The sequence below is a fragment of the Balaenoptera acutorostrata genome, chromosome 7 (assembly GCF_949987535.1).
Source record: "Balaenoptera acutorostrata chromosome 7, mBalAcu1.1, whole genome shotgun sequence".
NCBI lineage: Eukaryota > Metazoa > Chordata > Mammalia > Artiodactyla > Balaenopteridae > Balaenoptera > Balaenoptera acutorostrata.
In genome coordinates this window covers 99,135,537-99,157,620 of record NC_080070.1, presented here as the reverse complement: position 1 = coordinate 99,157,620, position 22,084 = coordinate 99,135,537, and the positions used below count along the sequence as shown (strand labels likewise).

The following is a 22,084-nucleotide window of genomic DNA, read 5'->3' as shown; positions in this document are numbered from 1 at the left end:
AGTTTACAGTCCAGTAGTGTTCAGTATATTCACATTGTTGTGAAACAGATCTCCAGGACTTTCCATCTTGCAAATCTGAAATTCCATACCCATTACACAACATCCCCCTTTCTCTTGGTAACATACCCCCATCCCTTAGTAACCACCATTCTGCTTTCTGTTTCTATGAATTTGATGCCTTTAGATAGCTCCTTTAAGTGGAATCATGCAGTATTTGTCTTTTTGCAACTGGTATATTTTACTTAGCATAATGTCCTCAAGGTTCAGCCACGTTGTAACCTGTGACAGGATTTCCTTCCTTCTTAAGGTGGAATAATATTCCATTATATGTATGTACCACACTGAGTTTATCCATTCATCTGCTGATGGACATCTGGGCTGCTTCCACCTCTTGGGTATTGTGCATAGTGCTGCTATGATGTGGGTGTGCAAATACCTCCTCAGGACCCTGCTTTCAATGCTTCTGGATATATACCCAGAAGTGGGATTGCTGGATCACATGGTAGTTCTGTTTTTAATTTTTTGAGGAACCTCCATACTGTTTTCTATTGCACCATTTTACAGTCCCACCTACGGTGCACAAAGTTTCCAATTTCTTCACATCTCTCTGACACTTGTTATTTTCTGCTTTTTTGAGACTAGCCATCCTAATGGGTGTGAGGTGATATCTCACTGTGGTTTTGATTTGCATTTCTCTGATGATTAGTGATGTTGAGAACCTTTAGAGAACTGGCAGTTTCTGATTCCCCTGCTGGAGTGACCACATGGAGAGGCCTTGGTAGTATGTGGAGAGGGAGAATGGCCTGGCTGAGCCCACCTTCCCAGCCATTCCTGCAAGGGCCCCGCCTATGCATGAAGCCTTCTTGGACCCTCCATACTACTGATCTACCTGCCAAATGCCACAGAGTGACCCTAGTTGATGCTACACGGAGCAGAAGAACTGCTCAGCTAAACCCTTCCCGAATTCCTGATCCACACAATTGTGACATATAATAAAACTGGTTGTTAGTAGCCATCCTAATGGGTGTGAGTTTTTTCAACAAAACTTTGACAAAGTTTTAAGCCACTAAATTTTGGGATAGTTTGTCATGCAGCAAGAGATAACTGGAACAGTGGGCAGATGCCCTTTCTCTGCCTGTGGTTTGGATTTGCTGCATTAAATACACTGTAAATGACATGAACAGCTAGACAGCTGGCACAGTGCTCACAGGTCAGGAAGAGTGCACCATCTTTGACTTGTGCGTTCCTTCCTGACACATAATTTCTAGAGGAGCAATACCTGAAACCCCGTCCTCCACCTACTGGTCTATCCATAGCCTCTCTTTGGGCAATCATTGGTTTGTCCCTCAGGTGGTCTAACTGTAGGGCATTAGGATCTGTGCTGAAAATAAATGCATGCTCACAATATACTTTTGGGCTGAACTCAGGCCTAACACTGATTGTTGCAGGTTGATTCACACCAGCACTGTAGGTGATGAGAAGGTCTGAATTCGTTGTGATTGCACGTATCGATATATGCCCATTGCTCATCTTTACTTGCAGGCCACCCTCCCACTCATCAATCCCCATCAGCACGCTCTCTGGCCCCTGACTGCAGTGATGCAAGAAAACAGTGAGATAGGAAGCTACACACCAGTTACCAGCCCTTCGATATTCTCTAATGCCTTTTTACACCAACCAGAAAGGTAACACCAGTACTTCTTTCTGGGCTTTATAATTCAGCTTGCATCCAAATTCTTAGTTGCTTGCAGCCTGGAGTTTTCAATGGGCCTGGCTGTGACTGTACGTGCTAGGTGGAATCTATAGTTTCAGGGCTAGTGCCAGAGGCAGAGGGATGGTGAGTGGGGAGAAAAGGAAAGGAGGACGAAGTATTATAATCTTTGGCTCTTTTCATGTAGGACCAGTGACTATGTTTACATTTTTAGAACAGAAAGCAAGATACAAAATAGAAATAACTTACTCCTGAAGACTTCCACCACCCTACCTGTCATAGTTCATTTTGGTTTCTTTCTATCATATTTCGGTTTATTTGCTTCATAGCACTACACATGATCTCTAACTATCTCATGTATTTTCTTCTTTTCTGCCTTTCTCCCCCATGAGAATGTGAGCTCCAGGCCATCAGCACCTCCTCTGTCTTGCTCATGAGTGCACCGCCAGCTCCCAGTCCTGAGCCTGATGGCAGGTGATCAACAAATACTTGCTGAACGAATGGAAGAATTAAGAAACAGAAGAGCATCTCCCTCTCCCCCGCCAATAATCCACTAGGTCAGTGCTTCTCACACTTCAATATGTTTAAGAATTGCCCACGTAGCTTGTTAAATATGCAGATTTTGATTCAGCAGGTCGGGGTGAAGCCTGGGAATCTGCATTTCTAACAATCTCCCAGGTGATGCTGCTGCTGGTCCCACACTCTAAGATGCAAGGCCCTGGAATGAGTTTCCTGAGGAGAGACTGTGTCCTATTCATCTTTGTACTCTCAGCTCAGTGATGTGCTTGGTATATAATAAGTGCTCAAAAGTTGTTTGTTGAATGAATGGCTAAAACCAGCCAGTCACAGGAATCTATGAAAAACCCAGCAAAGCAAATCTTGAGAGACTGGTGGAGGTACTCAGTGACCTGAAACCTCAATGTGGACTTCTTGGGGGCTTTCAATTCCTTCCACCTCCATTAAAGAGCTGGGCAGAGGGAGCTGAGGCGGGGGAGGGGTTCTCCCATCCTGAACCTACAAATAGAGATTTTAGCACTTGGTTGTCACAATAATTTTAAAAAAAATATAAATACACAGAGAGGTAGCTAAGAAATGAAAAATGTACAACCTGAGACAGACCTAGTACATTTTCTTTTTCCTTTCTTCACCTAGCTTCTCCTATTTTTTAGCCTTTATATTCTCTGCCTTTCTTTATCTCTCTTTTTCTTTCTGTCTGTCTCTTCCAACTTCATTTCCATCTGACAGACTGATTTGAACACAGGAGAGTTGGAGGATAACTGTTCAAACTGTTTTTCTGACTCCTCACACAAAGCTTTGCTGAGACGGGGCTGAAAATGGCCTAAGGATCAGGTCCTGGTGACCTTGCACTATTCCTGTGTGCAAGGGACAATTCACCCTTGACATCAGGCACAACACTATCTCATATGACCTTTCCTAGGAAATAAATAATTCATGAGGAGGAATTTCGATTGTTAATTCATGAACATCTCTTTTGTCTTCTTCCTCCCCTTGTCCCCCTGAAGGAATACTGTAGAATCTAGTAAAAGCAAGGAAACAGGCACAATTACTGGTAGGCTCCCCCCAGCATGTTGAGAATAGAATGTGGTGCTGACTTATCAGTCCTAACAATATTCACCGTCCGGTTTTAACAGGAAGCCATTCCGCACTTTACACAGGTTGAAAGGCTTTTAATAATGAAGTCCAAAGACACGCCCGTCAGAGGGGGAGAGTGTAGTACCTTCATTCTTAGTGTATTTCACGAGAACTCATAGATTGGGTGTCAATCTTACTACATCATCCCTGCCTTAGTGACTTCTAAGCACTCTTCCGTGCACAGAAATTACAAATTTTTCATAATTGTGTTGCCTTTGCATTTCATGAACTATCCTGAAAACATGTGTGTAATGGGTTATATCTGCTCGGCCCTACAAAAATGTGTAACTTCATTCTGTCTTTGCAGATTGCCTGTGATGTGCACCACATTCTGGTTTAATGCTTATTCAATAATAAAACTCTTTTCCTTTTCTACTACTTTTATGGAGAGATTTTCTGGGTTGGGGGAAGATTTTGTTTTTAATCATATTACCCAGACAATGTATATTGATATATCTCTATTTGTGCAGGACAGAAGTTACAATAGGGAAGGAAATGTCTTTTGAAAATTTCTCAGAGAGTGCTAGAATCAGTTTTGTTAAAAAGGGCTTTACTAACAATTACCTATTAAAGCCCAAATGATGCTCCCCTTTCTTCTTTCTAACTACTCTACAAGCTTCTATGAAATTATGGTAAGGCACAACTCTCTAAAATCATAAACTCATCCTCTCCTTCAGGAAGTGGTGAGGCTTTTGTTTCTTAGGATGTGGACCTATGGTCTTGAGTGAGTCTTTAGCAGACAGAGTTCAAGGTCATGAGGCTTCACATGCGTTTATTACCACAAATTTAACGGTCTTGATCCTAATTATCCATATGGGTGTGGGTTGTAATGAAATAAGACATTCAAGTATGATGTATGCTTCCTCTCTAGACCAAAGGGAAGTGGACCACAGAGTCCATAAGGCAGTTTATAATCAAGATCTAATTCACACACACACACACACACACACACACAGTAGCCCCTGTCAGAGGAGAAATCAAGAACTAATGCATATGCAACATGGATGGATGTGGAGGGCATTATGTTAAGTGAAATACGTCAGACAGAGAAAGACAAATACTGTACGATATCACTTATATGTGGAATCTAAAAAATACAACAAACTAGTGAATATAACAAAAAGGCAGCCGACTCACAGACACAGAGAACAAGCCAGTGGTTGCCGGTGGGGGGGGTGCCATACAGGGGTGGGGGAGTGGGAGGTACAACCTACTGGGTGTAAGACAGGCCCAAGGATGTGTTGCACAACACAGGGAATATAGCCAATATTTTGTAATAACTGTAAATGGAAAGTAACCGTTAGAAATTGTATATATATAAAAAAAGACCTAATGCGTTTAGCAAATGTGTAATCCATCACTGATTGGCTGACATCAGTTAGCCACAAATGACACAGCGGTACGGAAGGGACAGAGAACAGCTGAACTGCAGAACATTAGAGCTTTTTAAAATGCAGAAAGGAGTGGACTGTTCTTCAGCATAGAACTTTGTAGAGGTGACCCTTTGCTGTCAGATAAATCCATGTGCTCAGCACTGCCCAGGAGGCCTCCCGTGGCCTCACCACCACAGTCTCTCCTCATGGGTTCCCCACTTCAGACTGTGCTCTGGCCTCCTGAATGTGACCTGCGGGTCTCGGAAGGAACTCTCCAGGCCTCTGCCCCTTCTGCCGAAATGCCCTTTCTCCAGTTCTCTAAGTGCCGAACCCCTCTCATGTCTCACATCTCATCTCAAAACACTAGTCCTATAGGATTAGGGCCCCACCCTTATGACCTCATTTAACCTTAATTACCTCCTGAAAGGCCATATCTCCAAATACAGTCATACTGGGGGTTAAGGCTTCCACGTATGAATTTGGGGGGATACAAGTCAGTCCATAACAATGCCTAAGGCTCCTTTCAAGAAACATCTGAGATTTGCTGAGCATCTGCTGTGTACTGGGTGCCTGGGACACAGGGGACTATCAGAAGCAGCCCTTGCACTCACAGAGCTCACTGTCTAGCAGGACTAGGCAGGCTGGGTTAATGGATGACTGGCGCAAAATGGGGACCAAAAGAGAGAAGGGGCGGGTCAGAAAATGCCAGGAGAAAGAAGAGAAAGTGACACCAGGGGTGTGCTTGCATGTAAAAAATGCCATGTGAGGACACAGAAAGAAGACGGCCATCTGCAAGCCAAGGGGAGAGGCTTCAGGAGAAATCAAACCTGCCCACATCTTGATCTTAGACTTCCAGCCTCCAGAACTGTGAGAAAATATACTTTTGTTGAAGCCACCCAGTCTGTGGTATTTTGTTATGGCAGTCCTAACAGACTAAGACAGGTGTCAACAAGGCTAACCTCCACCCCTCCCCACCCTTTTTTTTTTGCAGGTAAGCACTCTGAGACCTAGAGAAATGAAATTGCCCAAAGTCATCCAGCTAGTTAGCTGAAGACTTGAATTAGCCTTCTTCTGACCTAGAGTGATGTTCTTTCTCCACTAGTTTTTCATTTTTTCTCCCCAGTGAAACACTTTTTTCAAGTGAATCTTTTAGGAATTCCAGTTCTACACATGAAACAGAACTCAGGGCAGCTGCCCCGATCAAGGGCCCAGAACCCCACTCTGCCCAATCTTTCCCCTCTTCCCCTGTCCCTCCTCTATATCACACCTCTGCAGCTCTCCAAGGATTCATGGAATCTAGTGTGAAAAGTACTGCTGTACCCCACGCTGCCTCCTCCATACAATGTCACACATCTCTCAATTTGCCATGCTCTCTCTCACTGATGTAAGGCATTAGAAACCTGTTCTGAAGTAGGAAAGCCAACTGGGTCAGTAGAAGATAAGACAAGGCAGCCAGAGGATGGATGACTAGGATTTATGAGATGGAAAGGTCACTGCAGTTGATTTGGCTCTGTCCTGGGGAGATGGTAAAGACCTCAACAAGTACAGCAGAATCATTCAGAAACCAGGTGTGCCCCTACCCTGGTCTGGGACTCATTTTCTAAGCAAGCAATATCCAAAACATACACATGGCTTCATTCCAAGGTGTACTGATGTTACAGTAAAGGCACTTTGCTGATGACCGGGGGAGAAAATCCCATGGCCTTGGGGATCTCTGCCGTAGAAACCGGGCTTTGTGAATGCTATATGGCCAAGAGCAGTGCCTCCTCTGGATCTTCTTGGATCTCAGTCACCTGGGTATTTGTGAATATGCAGATTCCAGAATCCCAGGTAGACCTACTGAGGCAGTATCAAGCCCCCCATGTGTACATTCAAATTTAAGGTTAGCACTTGGGCTTTGGAATCAGAGGAAAGTTTGAATCCCGGGTCGTCCACTTCTTAGATGTGGCCAAGTCATTTTACTTGCTATAGCTTTGGCTTTCTCATCTGTAAAGTGGATGTAATACCTATTTTACAAGTTTGTTTTGAGAAATCAAGGTCAGCATTAAACCCTCATCCTCCCCAGGGGAGAGAGAGAGAAGAGAGGAAATAGAGTCGAATTGAGAAAAGCAGTTTCTAAGACTTCCCTGTGAAGTTTCTCCTATTTTGAGAAATAATAAAATAAGAAATCCACATAGTTTCTTAGTGCTTATTTGGAATTAAGCACTTTAAAATAACCCTTGAGGGTTTTATAGGCACTAAGGATAACATCCAAGTGCTGGAAATACAACTCCACTGGGGTAAGCATTTGGCTGGAAGGAGGAGGGAAGGAGGCAGCAGACTTAACCCCGGGAGAGGTCTGTTTGCTATTTTATGGACGTGGTCATACCCTGAGTCATACCCCAGTCAGAACATCTCCCCAAAAAGCTTAGAAATCAGCTGTGGTCCTTGTTCTCTGTAAGACTACTGGCTGGGATTTTAAGGTTTCTCTATGATGATAAAAGCTACCTTTATTGAACACTAACTGTATGCCAGGCATGTACTAAGTGCTTTACATCCATTATGCTATTCAATCCCCAAAAATACCCCTGTGGCAGGTAATATCATTAATTCCATTTTACTAGTAAGAAAATGAATTCAATGGTTATGACTTTGAGTAGTATACACCAATAAAGATAACAAAGAGCAAAGGCAAACAAGATCCACCTCTGTTTTCTCGACCATTGTACTTTGATATTACTTCCCCAGACATGTCTGAGTCTTGAGACAGTCTTGCCTGTCACTCTACTCCTTTCTCTGATCTGCACAGATGAGACTGGGGTCTCAGTTAATACCAGGTTGTGAGTGTAAAGTCCAATGAATGGCATTTAATAGATATTTGTAAAAAATGCTCTGAATATACTATCATAACAACAGAACAAAGTTGTACACATAAGATTGTTTATTATGGCAAAAAATTGACAGTAAGTGTAATGCCACAATAGGAGATTGGATAAATAAATTGTGGTACTTTCCTACAACCATTTAAAGTGAATATAGACTGACAAAGTAATCTTGAGAAAGAACAGAGCTGGAAGTATCATGCTCCCTTACTTCAGACTACACTACAAAGCTACAGTAATCAAACAGCATGGTACTGGCACAAAAACAGAAATATAGATCAATGGAACAGGATGAAAGCCCAGATATAAACCCATGCACTTATGGTCAATTAATCTACAACCAAGGAGGCAAGACTATACAATGGGGAAAAGACAATTTCTTCTATAAGTGGTGCTGGGAAAACTGGACAGCTACATGTAAAGGAATAAAATTAGAACATTTCCTCACACCATATACAAAAATAAACTCAGAATGGGTTAAGGGCCTAAATAGAAGACTGGAAACCATAAAACTCCTAGAAGAAAACATAGGCAGAACACTCTTCCACATAAATTGTTAGCAATATTTTTTTGGATCTGTCACCTAAGGCAAAGGAAACAAAAGCAAATATAAACAAATGGAACCAAATTAAACTTAAAAGCTTTTGCACAGCAAAGGAAACCACTGACAAAATGAAAGACAACCTACTGAATGGGAGAAAATAATTGCAAATGATATGACCAATAAGGAGTTAATATCCAACATATATAAAGAGCTCATACAACTCAATACCCAAAAAACAAACCACTCGATTAAAAAATGGGTAGAAGTCTTGAATAGACAGTTTTCCAAAGAAGACATGACGAGCAGGCACATGAAAAGATGCCCCAAATCACGAAGCATCAGAGAAATGCAAATCGAAACCACAATTAGATAATCACCTCACACCTGCCAGAAATGGCTATCATCAAAAAGACCACAGATAACTAATGTTGGCAAGGATGTGGAGAAAAGGGAACTCTTGTATATTGTTGGTAGGAATGTAAATTGGTGTAGTCACTATGAAAAACAGTATGGAAGTTCCTCAAAAAACTAAAAATAGAACTACCATATGATCTAGCAATTCCACTCCTTGGTATGTATCTGAAGAAAATGAAAACACTAATTCAAAAAGATACATACACCTCAATGTTCATAGCAGCACTATTTACAATAGCCAAGATATGGAAGCACCCTAAGTGTCCATCAATAGATGAATGGATAAAGAAGAAGTGGTATATACATACAATGGAATATTACTCAGCCATAAAAAGAATGAAATTTTGCCATTTGCAACACCACGGATGGACCTGGAGGGTATTATGTTAAGTGAAATGAGTCAGACAGAGAAAGACAAATACTCTATGTTATCACTTATATGTGGAATCTAAAAAATAAAACAAACTAGTGAATATAACAAAAAAGAAGCAGACTCACAGAAATAGAGAACAAACTAGTGGTTGCCTGTGGAGAGAGGGAAGGGAGGAGGAGCAAGATAGGGATAGGGAGTAAGAGGTACAAACTACTGTGTATAAAATAAGTACGCTACAAGGACATACTGTACAGCACAGGGAATGTAGCCAATATTTTATAATAACTTTAAATGGAGTATAATCTATAAAAATTTTGAATCATTATGTTGTACACCTGAAATTAATATTACAAATCAACTATGCCTCAATTAAAAAATTTAAAAAGTAAAATGAATGTAGATCTATATTAAATGAGTGATATCCATGACATATTAAATGAAAAAAGCAGGTTATTAAATAGCATGTATAGTGTGATTCCATTTGTGAAAATAAAACACATTTATATATGCATGGGAAAAAAAACGTGGAAGGATCTACCCCATAATGTGCTAATTAAGCTCTGAATGACAGATTTATGTGTTTTTCACTTTCTGTATTGTCTGTTTTGTTTTGTTTTTTTACAGTGAGCTGAGCATGCATTACTTTTATAATTAGAAAAAAATGTGCTATTATCATTTTGAAAATTAAATGCCTTGAAAAGAAAAGGAAATTGAACATTCTACCATCTTCATAGTCTTCATGAATTTGTGTTTGTTTCTCCAAGAGGGAGATTAGGCGATGGTCTGAAACTCTGAGCACACCATAGGGATAGCTATGTTTGTATTTCTAAGCATCCCTTTTGCTACCTCCACATATACTCAATATATTTTTCAATATATCACTCAATACATTCTTGATGAATGAATGAGCACTGGAAAGAAAATCTGTGATCGATATGCAAAGTATTGCCAAAGAAGCACAATTTCATAAGGACTGGAAGAAGCCATAACAATGGAAAAGAATAACTTTCCATTTCTTTTTCTTAGATTCCTGGTAGCAGGATTAACTTGTGTTCAAAGTAATTCCATGAATGATTTTACATCCTAGAATCAAGGCAGACCAGGGTGGTAATTGTTTAAGTCACTGTAAGAGCTGCTCCCAACAGACGTTTCCCATCAACCTGTCTATACTATATCTCTCTTCTTCGTTATTGTTGCCTTTGGAGGCTGTCACAGATAGGAGGGCTGCCATGCCATTTCTCCTTTGTCCAGTACAGGTTCACTATAATAGAACATTCTTCTTTCACAGATAGGGAACAGATTTCTGGTTCTTAGAAAGGCTTCTTGGGTTTCCCTGGTGGTGCAGTGGTTGAGAAGCTGCCTGCCAATGCAGGGGACACGGGTTCGAGCCCTGGTCTGGGAGGATCCCACATGCCGCGGAGCAGCTAGGCCCGTGAGCCACAATTACTGAGCCTGCGTGTCTGGAGCCTGTGCTCCGCAACAAGAGAGGCCGCGATAGTGAGAGGTCCGCACACCGCGATGAAGAGTGGCCCCCGCTCGCCGCAACTAGAGAAAGCCCTCGCACAGAAACGAAGACCCAACACAGCCATAAATAAATAAATAAATAAAAATAAACACGAATCCTGTAATCTTTAAAAAAAAAAAAAAAAAAAGAAAAAGGAAGGCTTCTCAACCTCCAAACAGACTTTGCTTATTTTATTTGTGATGCAGGGGAATGGGTCTTGGTCAATACAAAAGAAAGCCAATTCAGTGACCATTCGAAACAGACTCAGTTTGGCAATTAGATGTCTCTGATGTGAGAGGAAAGTTGAGGTGTAAGTAGGCAGGGCACCAGATCAGCAGAAAGGCTCAAGAGATTAACCCTGACAGTTGCAACAGGTGCTACAGTAGCCGAAGCAGAAATAAATTATCTACTATGTCACATAAAAAGACTAAACATTCAGTGGCCACCCACTCTGGTCAGTGTCAGGCATGATGCAAGGTGAACAGGGGCATGGCTGGTAAGCTTCCTCACCCCTCGTCCTGTCTGTTCTCATCAGCCTTTGAGGCAGGGAAGCACAAAGCAGTACCCTCACAGGCATTCCTGGGGGCCACATTCAATCTCTATTTCAGACAAAGGAACAAAGTGCAGAGGTGGTCCTCACAGCCCACCTAAACCTGCTCCGCTGCTGAAGGCGGTTTTGGCAGAGCCTGGCTTCCCTCCTGGTCCTTCAGGGCCTCCGGCCTGAAATCCCTTCCTGCTAGCAGTTTATCTCAGCACTGGGCACTGAAGTTTGCACCAGCAAGTGTTCAGAGCCCACTGAGGGGGAGGGGCTGTCAGTTACAAAGGGACAAACATACACCCAATTTAGCCACTTAGTTGCAGCCCCTCCATACAGACGTCAAGCCAGGAGCTCGGGGGCAGGGCTACTGCTCCAGGCAGTGACTGGATAGTTTTTCCTGAGCTCTGCAGGGAGTTGCAATGTGGGGAAGGGAGAGGGTGGAGCCCAGATTAAGATGAACAGCTCTGACGGCCTGGTGATTACTTAGAGCCTTCCTCAGAGTCTCTTCTGCTCTGCAGGGAAGGGCCATAAGAATGCCCCCAGCATTATTCTGCTGAGCTGTAAAACATTCTTCTTAGATGTTTCCTGATTCCAAGGACTGAATGAGGAGAGAAGACCAAAGGAAAGAACACCTCTAGGAAATATAATTAGAATTGCTCCTTAATAAGAAAAACTGATTGAACTTACTTAATTTTGAGATGGGTACCATATACCAGGTAGAGTGTAGCAGCTTGAATTTTTAAATTTCTATTTTATCAAGGCAATATGTGCATATTGCTAAAAAAAAATCAAACCATACAAGTGATCTTGTGATGAAAGTCACCCCTGCTTCATCCCTTCTCATACCCAGTCTTACTCCCCCAAGACAATCTCCTTTAATAGTTTGCAATTATACTAGTTACTTTGGTAGTCAAAATCATATGCTAATATTCCCCTATTTATTACTATATCAATTTTGGATAATATCTATTGAATCGCCTTTAGAAAAGTGAGGATTTGCCTCCACTACTCCTCACCTTCTTTCCCTCCCAATTTTGATTTGGTTGCCTTAAATACTATGTATACCTTTACCTCTTTTTCTTGTTCTCTCTTTCTTTCTTTTAATTGAAGTACAGCTGATTTACAATGTTGTGTTAGTTTCAAGTGTATAGCAAAGTGATTCAGTTGTATATTTATATATATAAATATTCTTTTCCACATTCTTTTCCATTATAAGTCATTACAAGATATTGAATATACTTCCCAGTAGGTCCTTGTTGTTTATTTTTTATATAGTAGTGTGTATCTCTTAATCCCAAACTCCTAATTCATCCCTCCCCCCCCCCTTTCTCTTTGGTAACCATAAGTTTGTTTTCTATGTCTGTGAATCTACTTTCTGTTTTGTAAATAAGTTTATTTGTATCATTTTTTTTTAGATTCCACATATAAGTGATATGATATGATATTTGTCTTTCTCTATCTGACTTGCTTCACTTACTATGATCATCTCTAGGTCCATCCATGTTGTTGCAAATGGCATTACTGCATTCTTTTTTATGGCTGAGTAATATTCCATTGTATATATGTACCACATCTTCTTTATCCATTCATCTATTGATGGACATTTAGGTTGCTAACACGTCTTGGCTATTGTAAATAGTGCTGCTAGCTATGAACATTAGGGTACATGTGTCTTTTCAAATTAGAGTTTTCATCTTTTCCAGATATATGCCTAGGAGTGGGGTCGCTGGATCATATGGTAGCTCTAGTTTTAGTTTTTTAAGGAACCTCCATACTGTTCTCCATAGTGGCTGTATCAATTTACATTCCCACCAACAGTGTAGGAGGGTTCCCTTTTCTCCACACCCTCTCCAGCATTATTTATAGATCTTGTTCCTTTTCTGACTTTAGTCAGACTCATCTCTATTTGAGGTGAAGCTATCACGTGACTGTTCTTTTTCCTTCTACATTTTTACCTCTGACTTTCTGACATAAGCTTGACTTTTCGAAAGTCAACTGGGGATTTTCAGTACATTAATCAATGAAAACATCTTAGAGAGGAACCTCCCCTCTGCCTTATCAAGGGTAGTTTAAGGCCTCGGCTTTTTACGTGTCTACCCATGATTGTTCGTGCCTTGTTCACACATATAGCGATGGCTGCATTGTATTGTCATGGATCTAACTGCAAGGGTATCTTCCTCACTGGCATTATGTGAGACTGGATGATAAGAATTGAGCATTTGACCTCTGTATCCTCATGACCTAGTAGCATGCCTGGTGCATGGTAGGCCCTCAATGTCTGTTTGCTGTGGAATGTATGTACTTCTCTCTATTTTTATATAACTAGACTATTGAATGGTTGAAGGGGTGAGGTAACTTAAGAATATGTTCGAATATGGAAAAATTCATCAATGCTGTGTCTCTACTATCATGGTCCCCCGAGTGAGCATGTGTGTATGTGTACATGTATCTGAGGTTCCTGGTCTTGGAAAGAGTGGCCAGAGTGGCTCTGTAAAGGGGCAGCCCTGAGCAGGTGGCTGCCTTTCCGACGGCGATCCCAGAGGAAGTGCCGGCAGCTTCCAGAATGCAAGGCAGGGCTGGCTTCCCCAGTAAGGCACACCAGATCTGCTTTTCTGTGTAACTTGTTCTGACTCTCAAGCTGTTGAGAGTTGTCACAAGCAAAACCCAGCCCCAATCCAGAAAGTCCCAGTCCACTCAACCTGAACCACAATAACCTGCTTCTGAATGTATCTCCAAGATTTCACTTCTACTGAAAACTTTCCAGAGTTCTCCTGTTCAGCTTTGTTCATACACAAGATGACTTCATGGGAGAACATCCATTTTTTAGGAAATATTTTTTGCAAAAGTCAATATTCGTAGCAAAGGCTGTCGATTCTCTGCTGCTTTCCCCTTGGGCTTTACCGTTTCACTATCCACTGGAACAGTGGCCAACTGCCCACCTCAGCATCTTTCTGCCTGAGGACTTTCTCTGGACACAAGAGCCCTCTCTACTTATGCATGGGGCAGACCAGAAGTGCCAGGGAATTAAGTCCCCTCCCCTCAGCAGTCCTCAGTCGATGACTGGTGAGAACTGTTGTTTACATACTACCTCCTTTGCCCCTGGACTCCCAGGCTTCTCCGGTGGGATTGAGCTCCAGTTGCCCAAGAAGTGACTTGAGGCTTCCCTCCCTTTCATGTCTCCCCTTCTCATGTCCTACCAGTGTTTCCTGGGATTGCTTCCCCAACAAACCACTTACACTCAATTCCTGGTTTCAGCGACTGCCTATGGGGGAACTCGAACTAAGATCGTATTCTTACGGAATATGTTAGATAGTCACCTTCCCTTCACTCCAGCTGTTTCCTACAAAGGAATCAGTTTTGCTTTTTCCTCTGCTCTGTGGAGCTGATGCTGACATGCCCCTAGTGGAAGTTGATACCCATCTTTGTGGGAAAGTTTATGGGGAAATAGCTGCCAGCATAACAAGCTTTGGCATGAAAAGAGAAAATGCCATGGATTCCTTTAAGACATAGCAAGAAAGTCACAAAGCAGATTCTCCATCCATAGTTAGATGTCGAGAGTAGTAAGCTCTTTCGTGAAGTTACATCAGGCTTCCCTTCCGTTGACCCCTGACACCCAGGGAGGCCTGCAAGAGTTTTAATGTGATTTCTGGAATGTGCTTAACTTTCAGAGAGGGAATAGTTTAGCCCCTGGGAGAATTCCATTAGTATAATTTTGCAATAGAAAAGCTTCCTATTGCCTAATCTTATTAGCTGTTTATGGACAGTAAGTGGGTAAAAGCTGAGTTTGTGACTTGGTAATTGTGAGTACATATTTTTTGAGTGCTTAGAATGTGGACTAAAGAAGAGATTATTTATGTGTACAAAGAGGAGGTACAGAACTCCAGAAATGACCACTATTGAAATAGGGGGCATGTCGTATCCAAGCAGCCACCATAAAATAACACAAGGGAGGAAAAAAAGAGAGGAACTAGTTACTCCAATCTTTCTCCAGCTCTCCTAATAAATAAGACCTTCGATGTAACCTTGAAACCACTCGTCAGTAGCCATCCTTACTTACGTTTGTACTTTTGCTTAGTTTCGTATCATTCACTCAACAAATATTAATTGAGCATATATGATGCATCAGGCACAGTTCTAGGCACTAGGGACATACTGGTGGACAGAACAGAATAAGTCCCAGCACTCACAGACCTTACACTCAAATGGGGAGGTAGACAATAAACAAATAAACATACACCATAATATATCAGGTCGTTTTAAGAGCTATGAAGAAAAAGAAATCAGGGTAAGAAAAGAGTTGCTATTTGGGGGCAGGAGGTCAGGGAGGGCTTCTCTGCATGAAGTGAGGGAACAAGACATCTGGGGGTCTCCACCTTCTGGGTGGAGGCATCGGCAAAGAGAAAGGCAGGAGGAAGAGCAGGGAAGCCAGGGGAGCTGGAGACAGGAGATGGGCCAGCGAAGTGGATGGGCAAGTCCTGTGGGATGCTCGGACCACGGTAAGGCACCTGATTTTAATTTTAAAGTGCTGGGAAGTCATCGGAGGGTAGGGAGGCAATGAGAATTATGTTATAAAAAGTTCAACTGTGGCTATTTGTGGCAACCAGACTGTAGGGCTAAGAGTGGAAGCAGGGAGGACAGTTAGGAGGCAGCGAAGTAGCCTGGGTGAGAATGGATGCTGGCTTGGACCAGGCTGGTAGAGGTGGAGGTAGTAAGAGGCAGAGCCAGCGGGATTTGGTGATAGGTTGGACAAAGTTTGTGTGTGTGTGTGTGTGTGTGTGTGTGTGTGTGTGTGTGTGAGAGATAGAGAGAGACAGGGAGAGAGAGAGATTGACTCATGGATGACTGAAGTTTTTGATCCAATCCATTTGGGTGAGTGAGATGCTATTTACTGGGATGGGGAACACTGGGGGAAAAACAGATTATTTGAGAAAAACCAGAAGTTTAGTTTGTATGTGTTAGTTTGAGCCACCTATTAGACATCTAGGTGGAGGCATAGAGGAGACAGTTAGACACGAGGATCTCATCAGCAAGGAAGAGACTGGGACTGGAGATACATATTTAGGAAACATCACTTGTACAGATGGTATTTAAAACCATGAGCTAGGAAGAATTCACTTAGGGGCTGTAAGAGAGAACGAGGGAAGCCCAAGAATTGGGGCCTGTGCCATGTCCCCCTCTAGAGGGAGAAGAAGTGGTCTGGGAGGAACAAAGAGAAGCAAGGGGCTATTACCCTCTTGCAGCTTTATATTAGACTGGGCAACTGGGAAGCTTCGTATTAAAAAATCAACCTGAGGGCTTCCCTGGTGGCGCAGTGGTTGAGAATCTGCCTGCCAATGCAGGGGACACGGGTTCGAGCCCTGGTCTGGGAAGATCCCACATGCCGCGGAGCAAATGGGCCCGTGAACCACAACTGCTGAGCCTGCGCGTCTGGAGATTGTGCTCCACAACAGGAGGCCGCAGTAGCGAGAGGCCCGCGCACCGCAATGAAGAGTGGCCCCCGCTTGCCGCAACTAGAGAAAGCCCTCGCACAGAAACGAAGACCCAACACAGCCAAAAATAATAAATAAATAAATAAATAAATTTAAATACTGTTAACCAAACTCTTAAAAAAAAAAAAAAAAAAAATCAACCTGAGTAGCAAATAAAACAGAAGCCTCAGCTGTGATTTTCTCTGGGATAGAGCGAAAAGGAGAGCATCTGGGTTCGTTTTCCAGCAGTACATTCTGCACTTGGATGAGCCTGAAGCACTGAATGCTGCGCGGGTATTTGGGAGGATTTTTCTTCCTGCCCACCCATCCCCCAACTCCTCTGTTAACCTTTCCTCCATCTCCCTCTCTTCCTCCTTTGCCTTCTACTTCTCTTCCTCCTCTCCACCAGTCAGTAAGCTTGGGACTGAATTTCAGGTGGTTCTAGGGCATATGAAGTCTTCCCCAAGGTGTGGGTCACAGGCAATGTCGTTTTTCTTTAAACATCCATCTCAGACGTTTCACTAATTGGAAATTCATTAAGGTTTGCAAAATGTCAGAATGCAAATTCTCCTGAAAGGAGAGTTTATTTGGTCTTCACAGTTCAGTATGAATTACTTTAATCCGATAATCAGCTAATTTCTCTCCTAGCAGCTGGTTGAGATCAATCTGTACTACATTCTCTATTTGAAAAAAAAAATCTCACTAGGAATACGGCAGAGATTCTCAAGCTTTATCACGCATTAGATTGACTTTGGAAGCTCATTAATATGCAGAGTCCTAGATTCCATCCCCAGAAACTCCCACTTCCTGGGTCCAGATGATTGTGATGCAGGTGGCTTTTGACCCACATGGGGAAATACTAGGGTAGAGAGGATTGAACAGAACTTTGGGGATCATAGGGTATTTCTGTGGAGAACATGCTTGGCAAACTGTCAGAATGAAGACTTCTGAACAGACCAAGAATGAAGTAGGTCTCAGGGGGTCCCTGAGGAAGGAGAGAGGAAGGGGGAAGAGATCGCAGAATGGTAGGGAACAGAAGGAAGCTAATGCCTTCTCTGTGATGTTGTTAGCACCCGAACCCACCTTTGGCTTCCAGGGTGTACTACGGGCCTAAACATTTATGATGCAATAGGCACGGGATTAGGTATTAAGCACTTTCCAGACACTGTCTCATTTAATTCTTATCACCTGCCTCTGAGGGAGGTACTTTATAATCCCTGTTTGTGGATTAAAGAAGCTGCAAAGGTTTTAAGTGGGAGAGCCAGATCTGAAACCCTTGTCTGGCTGACTGCAAATGCATGCGCTCACCCACTGGGTCGCACTGCTGAAAGGCGCGGTCCAGGCTTGGAAGCTCAAAGGGTAGGCTGTGATGATCACCCAGGAGTGTCAATGACTCAGGGACGAGCACAACGTTCCTCCGGGATGGGCTTGCTTTGGTGCCCCCTTGTGGCCACTAACCTGTAGTGCTGAGAAGTGGCGGGGAGAACCATCACTGAACTGAGTCCTGGCTTCCCAGGACGCAAATTCGATTATTAAAATACCGCTCCTCTCACCTGATAAAACACGCAGGCCCTTGATTCCCTGTACCTGAGCATTGCCGGGGAACTCGCGTTAGAGCTACGTCCCTCATATTCTGCCTCAGTGACACATGACACACTAATTTCCAAATTACAAGCCACAGCCTTTTAACCTGATCACACAGCGGCACACACCTTCCCTCCAACCATGTGGGCTCAGAGAACCGGCTTCATTTTCATTCATCAGTAAGGTAAAGCACCCCGGCTTCCCTACTCTACAAGGCCTGCTTCTATTTTTTAACAGCTTGTCTGCCAAAGCACTAGTGTGCTAAAAATAGACTTACTTATAATACAATTCATCATGTACTCAGCTGCCAGGAGGAAGCTTAGTTTAAGCTTCATCCAAGATGAAACACCTCTAAGAAACACATTACTTCATATAACTATTTATTAATATCATTTTAAAAGAGTTCTCCGATATGAACCCTTTGCTATAGACCTTGGAAATGAGAGAACTTGAGGCAGAAGTTGGTGAAAAGAGATTTCTGCAGAACTATTTGGTCACAGTCTTGGCCAAGGTTATAAAATACTTTGGGAGCTCTTTTCCTTAACTTCAAACTCTATTTGTATCTCTTTGATTTTTAAACCTTAACTCTAGATCTCTGCTTCAACTTGATCTACATGAACTGGATCACCTTGTAAAACTAGAGTTGCCAGGTTTAGCAAATAAATATAGGATGCCTAGTTAAATTTCAGATAAACATTGAACAGTCTTTTAGTGTAAGTATGTCCCAAATAGCCCTGAAACTTCTGTGTTTGGGAACACCCTCAGTCCCAGGCAAATGAGGACAGTTAGGTATCCTAAATACAACATAAGCCATACACCCCTCTTGAGGATTTACCACCCACTGAGAAGTCCTGTGGAAGAGACACTCTTTCTTTTTTGTAACAGCTTTGAGATATAATCCACATACCATAAAACACCTTGTAAAGTGTACAATTCATTGATTTTTAGTATATTCATAGAGTTGTGCAACCAGCACTACTAACTAATTGTAGAGCATTTTCATCACCACAAAAACCCAATACTTCTCCATTGTCTCGTCCCTCTGGCCTTTGGAAACACTCATCTACCTTTGTCTCTATGGATTTACCTATTCAGGGCATTTCCTGTAAATGTAATATGTGATCCTTTGTGACTGGCTTCTTTCACCTAGCTTACTGTTTTCAAGGTTCATCCATGTTATAGCATGACTCAGTACGTCATTCCTTTTTATTGCCAAATAGTATTCCATTGTATGCATATACCACACTTTGTTTATTCATTCTTTAGCTGATAGTTATTTGTTCCTACTTTTTGGCTATTATGAATAATGCTGCTGTAAACCTTCTTGTACAAGTTTTCACATGGATGTATGTTTTCACTTCTCTTAGGTATATATATACACCTAGGAGCAGAATTCCTGGGTTATGTGGTAACTGTTTAAATTTCTGAGGAATTTCCATACTGTTTTCCAAAGTGTCTGCAACATTTTACATTCCCATCAGCAGTATATGAGGGTTTCAATTTCTCCATATCTTTGCTAACACTTTTTGTCTATCTTTTTGATAACAGGCATCCTAGTGGGTGGGAAATGGTATCGCATTGTGGTTTTGATTCGTATTACCCTAATGACCAATGATGTTGAGTAATTTTTCATGTGCTTATTAGTCATCTGTATATCTTGTGTATATCATTTGGAGGAATTATTGAAATCCTTTGTCCAGTTTTTTAATTGGGTTACCTATCTTTTCTTTTTGTGGAGTTTTAAGAGTTCTTATATATTTTGAAACATTAATAAAGGAAATTAAAGATGATTCAAAGAAATGGAAAGATATCCTATGCTCCTGGATTGGAAGAATTAATACTGTTAAAACGGCCATACTACCCAAAGTAATATACAGATTTTATGCGATCCCTATCAAATTACCCATGACATTTTTCACAGAACTAGAACAAATAATCCTGAAATTTATATGGAACCATAAAAGACCCAGAATTGCCAAAGCAATCCTGAGGAAAAAGAACAAAGCAGGAGGCAAAACCCTCCCAGACTTCAGACAATACTACAAAGCTACAGTAATCAAAACAGTATGGTATTGGCACAAAAACAGACATATGGATCAATGGAACAGAATAGAGAGCCCAGAAATAAACCCACACATCTATGGTCAATTAATCTTCAACAAAGGAGGCAAGAATATATACTGGGAAAAAGTCTCTTCAGCAAGTGGTGCTGGGAAAGTTGGACAACCGCATGTAAATCAGTGAAGTTAGAACACACCCTCACACCATGCACAAAAATAAACTCAAAATGGCTTAAAGACTTAAATGTAAGACAAAACATCATAAAATTCCTAGAAGAAAACACAGGCAAAACATTCTTTAACATAAATCATACCAATGTTTTCTTAGGTCAGTCTCCCAAGGCAATAGAAATAAACATATAGGACCTAATCAAACTTACAAGCTTTTGAACAGCAAAGGAAACCATAAACAAAATGAAAAGACAACCTACGGAATGGGAGAAAATATTTGCAAATGATGCAGCTGACAAGGGCTTAATTTCTAAAATATACAAATAGCTCATACAACTCAACAACAACAAAACAAACAATCCAATCAAAAACGGGGCAGAAGACCTAAATAGACATTTCTCCAAAGAACTCATAGAGATGGCCAATAGGCACATGAAAAGATGCTCAGCATCACTAATTATTAGAGAAATACAAATCAAAACTACAATGAGGTACCACCTCACACCAGTCAGAATGGCCATCATTAAAAACTCTACAAATAACGAAAGCTGGAGGGGGTGTGGAGAAAAGGGAACCCTCTTGCACTGTTGGTCAGAATGTAAGTTGGTGCAGCCACTGTGGAAAAGAGTATGGAGGTTCCTCAGAAAACTAAAAATAGAATTACCATATGATCTGGCAATCCCACTCCTGGGCATATAGCCAGACAAAACTATAATTCAAAAAGATACATGTACCCCTATGTTCATAGCAGCACTAGTCACAATAGCCAAGACATGGAAACAACCTAAATGTCCATCAACAGACGAATGGATAAAGATGTGGAACATATATACAATGGAACAGTACTCAGCCATAAAAAAGAACGAAATAATGTCATTTGCAGCAACATGGATGTAACTAAAGATTATCATATTAAGTGAAGGAAGTCAGAAAGAGAAAGACAAATATTATATGATATCACTTATATGTGGAATCTAAAATATGACACAAATGAACCTATCTACGAAGCAGAAACAGACTCACAGACATAGAGAACAGACTTGTGGTTGCCAAAAGGGAGGGGGGTGGGGGAGGGATGGACTGGGAGTTTGGGGTTAGTAATGAAAACTATTACATATAGAATGGATGGACAACAAGGTCGTACTGTATAGCACAGGGAACTATATCCAATGTCCTGGGATAAACCATAATGGAAAAGAATATAAAAAAGAATGAATATATATGTATAACTGAGTCACTCTGCTGTACAGAAATCAACATAACATTGTAAATCAACTATACTTCAATAAAAAAAATAGTAAAAATAAAGAGTTCGTATATATTTGGATACAAGTCCCTTATCAGGTATATAATTTGCAAATATTTCCCCCCATCTGAAGTTTGTCTAAGAAAACTCTTTTTAACCCAGTGTTCCCCAAATGGAACGTTGAAATTCTTTATTCCAACCATCTATTAAACATTGAGTTTCCACTGTGTGCCAGGCGTTGAGGTTCCCAGGATGAAGAGGAGCTGCCAGGAGGAGTTCACAGTCTTGGGTGTGGGGGGAAAAGCATAAAGCAAATGCCTTTGGGGAGAGTGCGGAGAGGAAAAGTTTTGTAAATATAGAGTATCTTCATCTATATCTAGTGTTTGGTGCAATGTGGAACACACAGAAGTGACCGATAAATATTTAAAATAAAGATTAAATCAGTAGCTAAATAAACTGGGGACCCTCCTGCCTCTCTTTTTTGTGGGTGCTGAGTTGTGATGTTTTTTATTATGTTTGTCACATAACTTAAAGAATTCTAAAAGGCTTGATGAGGTCTGAAAAATTTCTATCTGCTACGAACA

General features: G+C 41.6%; 1 protein-coding gene and 1 long non-coding RNA gene across 5 annotated transcripts in view; one reads left to right on the top strand and one right to left on the bottom strand.

The window, feature by feature from the left end:
* The window catches only part of LOC102998604 (uncharacterized), a 99,833-nt gene extending 96,140 nt beyond the window's left edge, over window positions 1–3,693 (top strand). Inside the window, exons 2-4 of one of the 2 annotated variants that reach the window (XR_009008774.1) lie at window positions 1,543–1,685; window positions 2,104–2,268; window positions 2,346–3,693. This is a non-coding gene — a long non-coding RNA (uncharacterized LOC102998604). Of the gene's footprint in view, window positions 1–1,542; window positions 1,686–2,103 lie in introns of both variants that reach the window. The other variant, XR_450560.2, reaches the window with a different exon arrangement.
* LHFPL3 (LHFPL tetraspan subfamily member 3) overlaps window positions 1–22,084 on the bottom strand; it is a 555,860-nt gene that overhangs the window by 6,586 nt on the left and 527,190 nt on the right. The window lies entirely within an intron of this gene.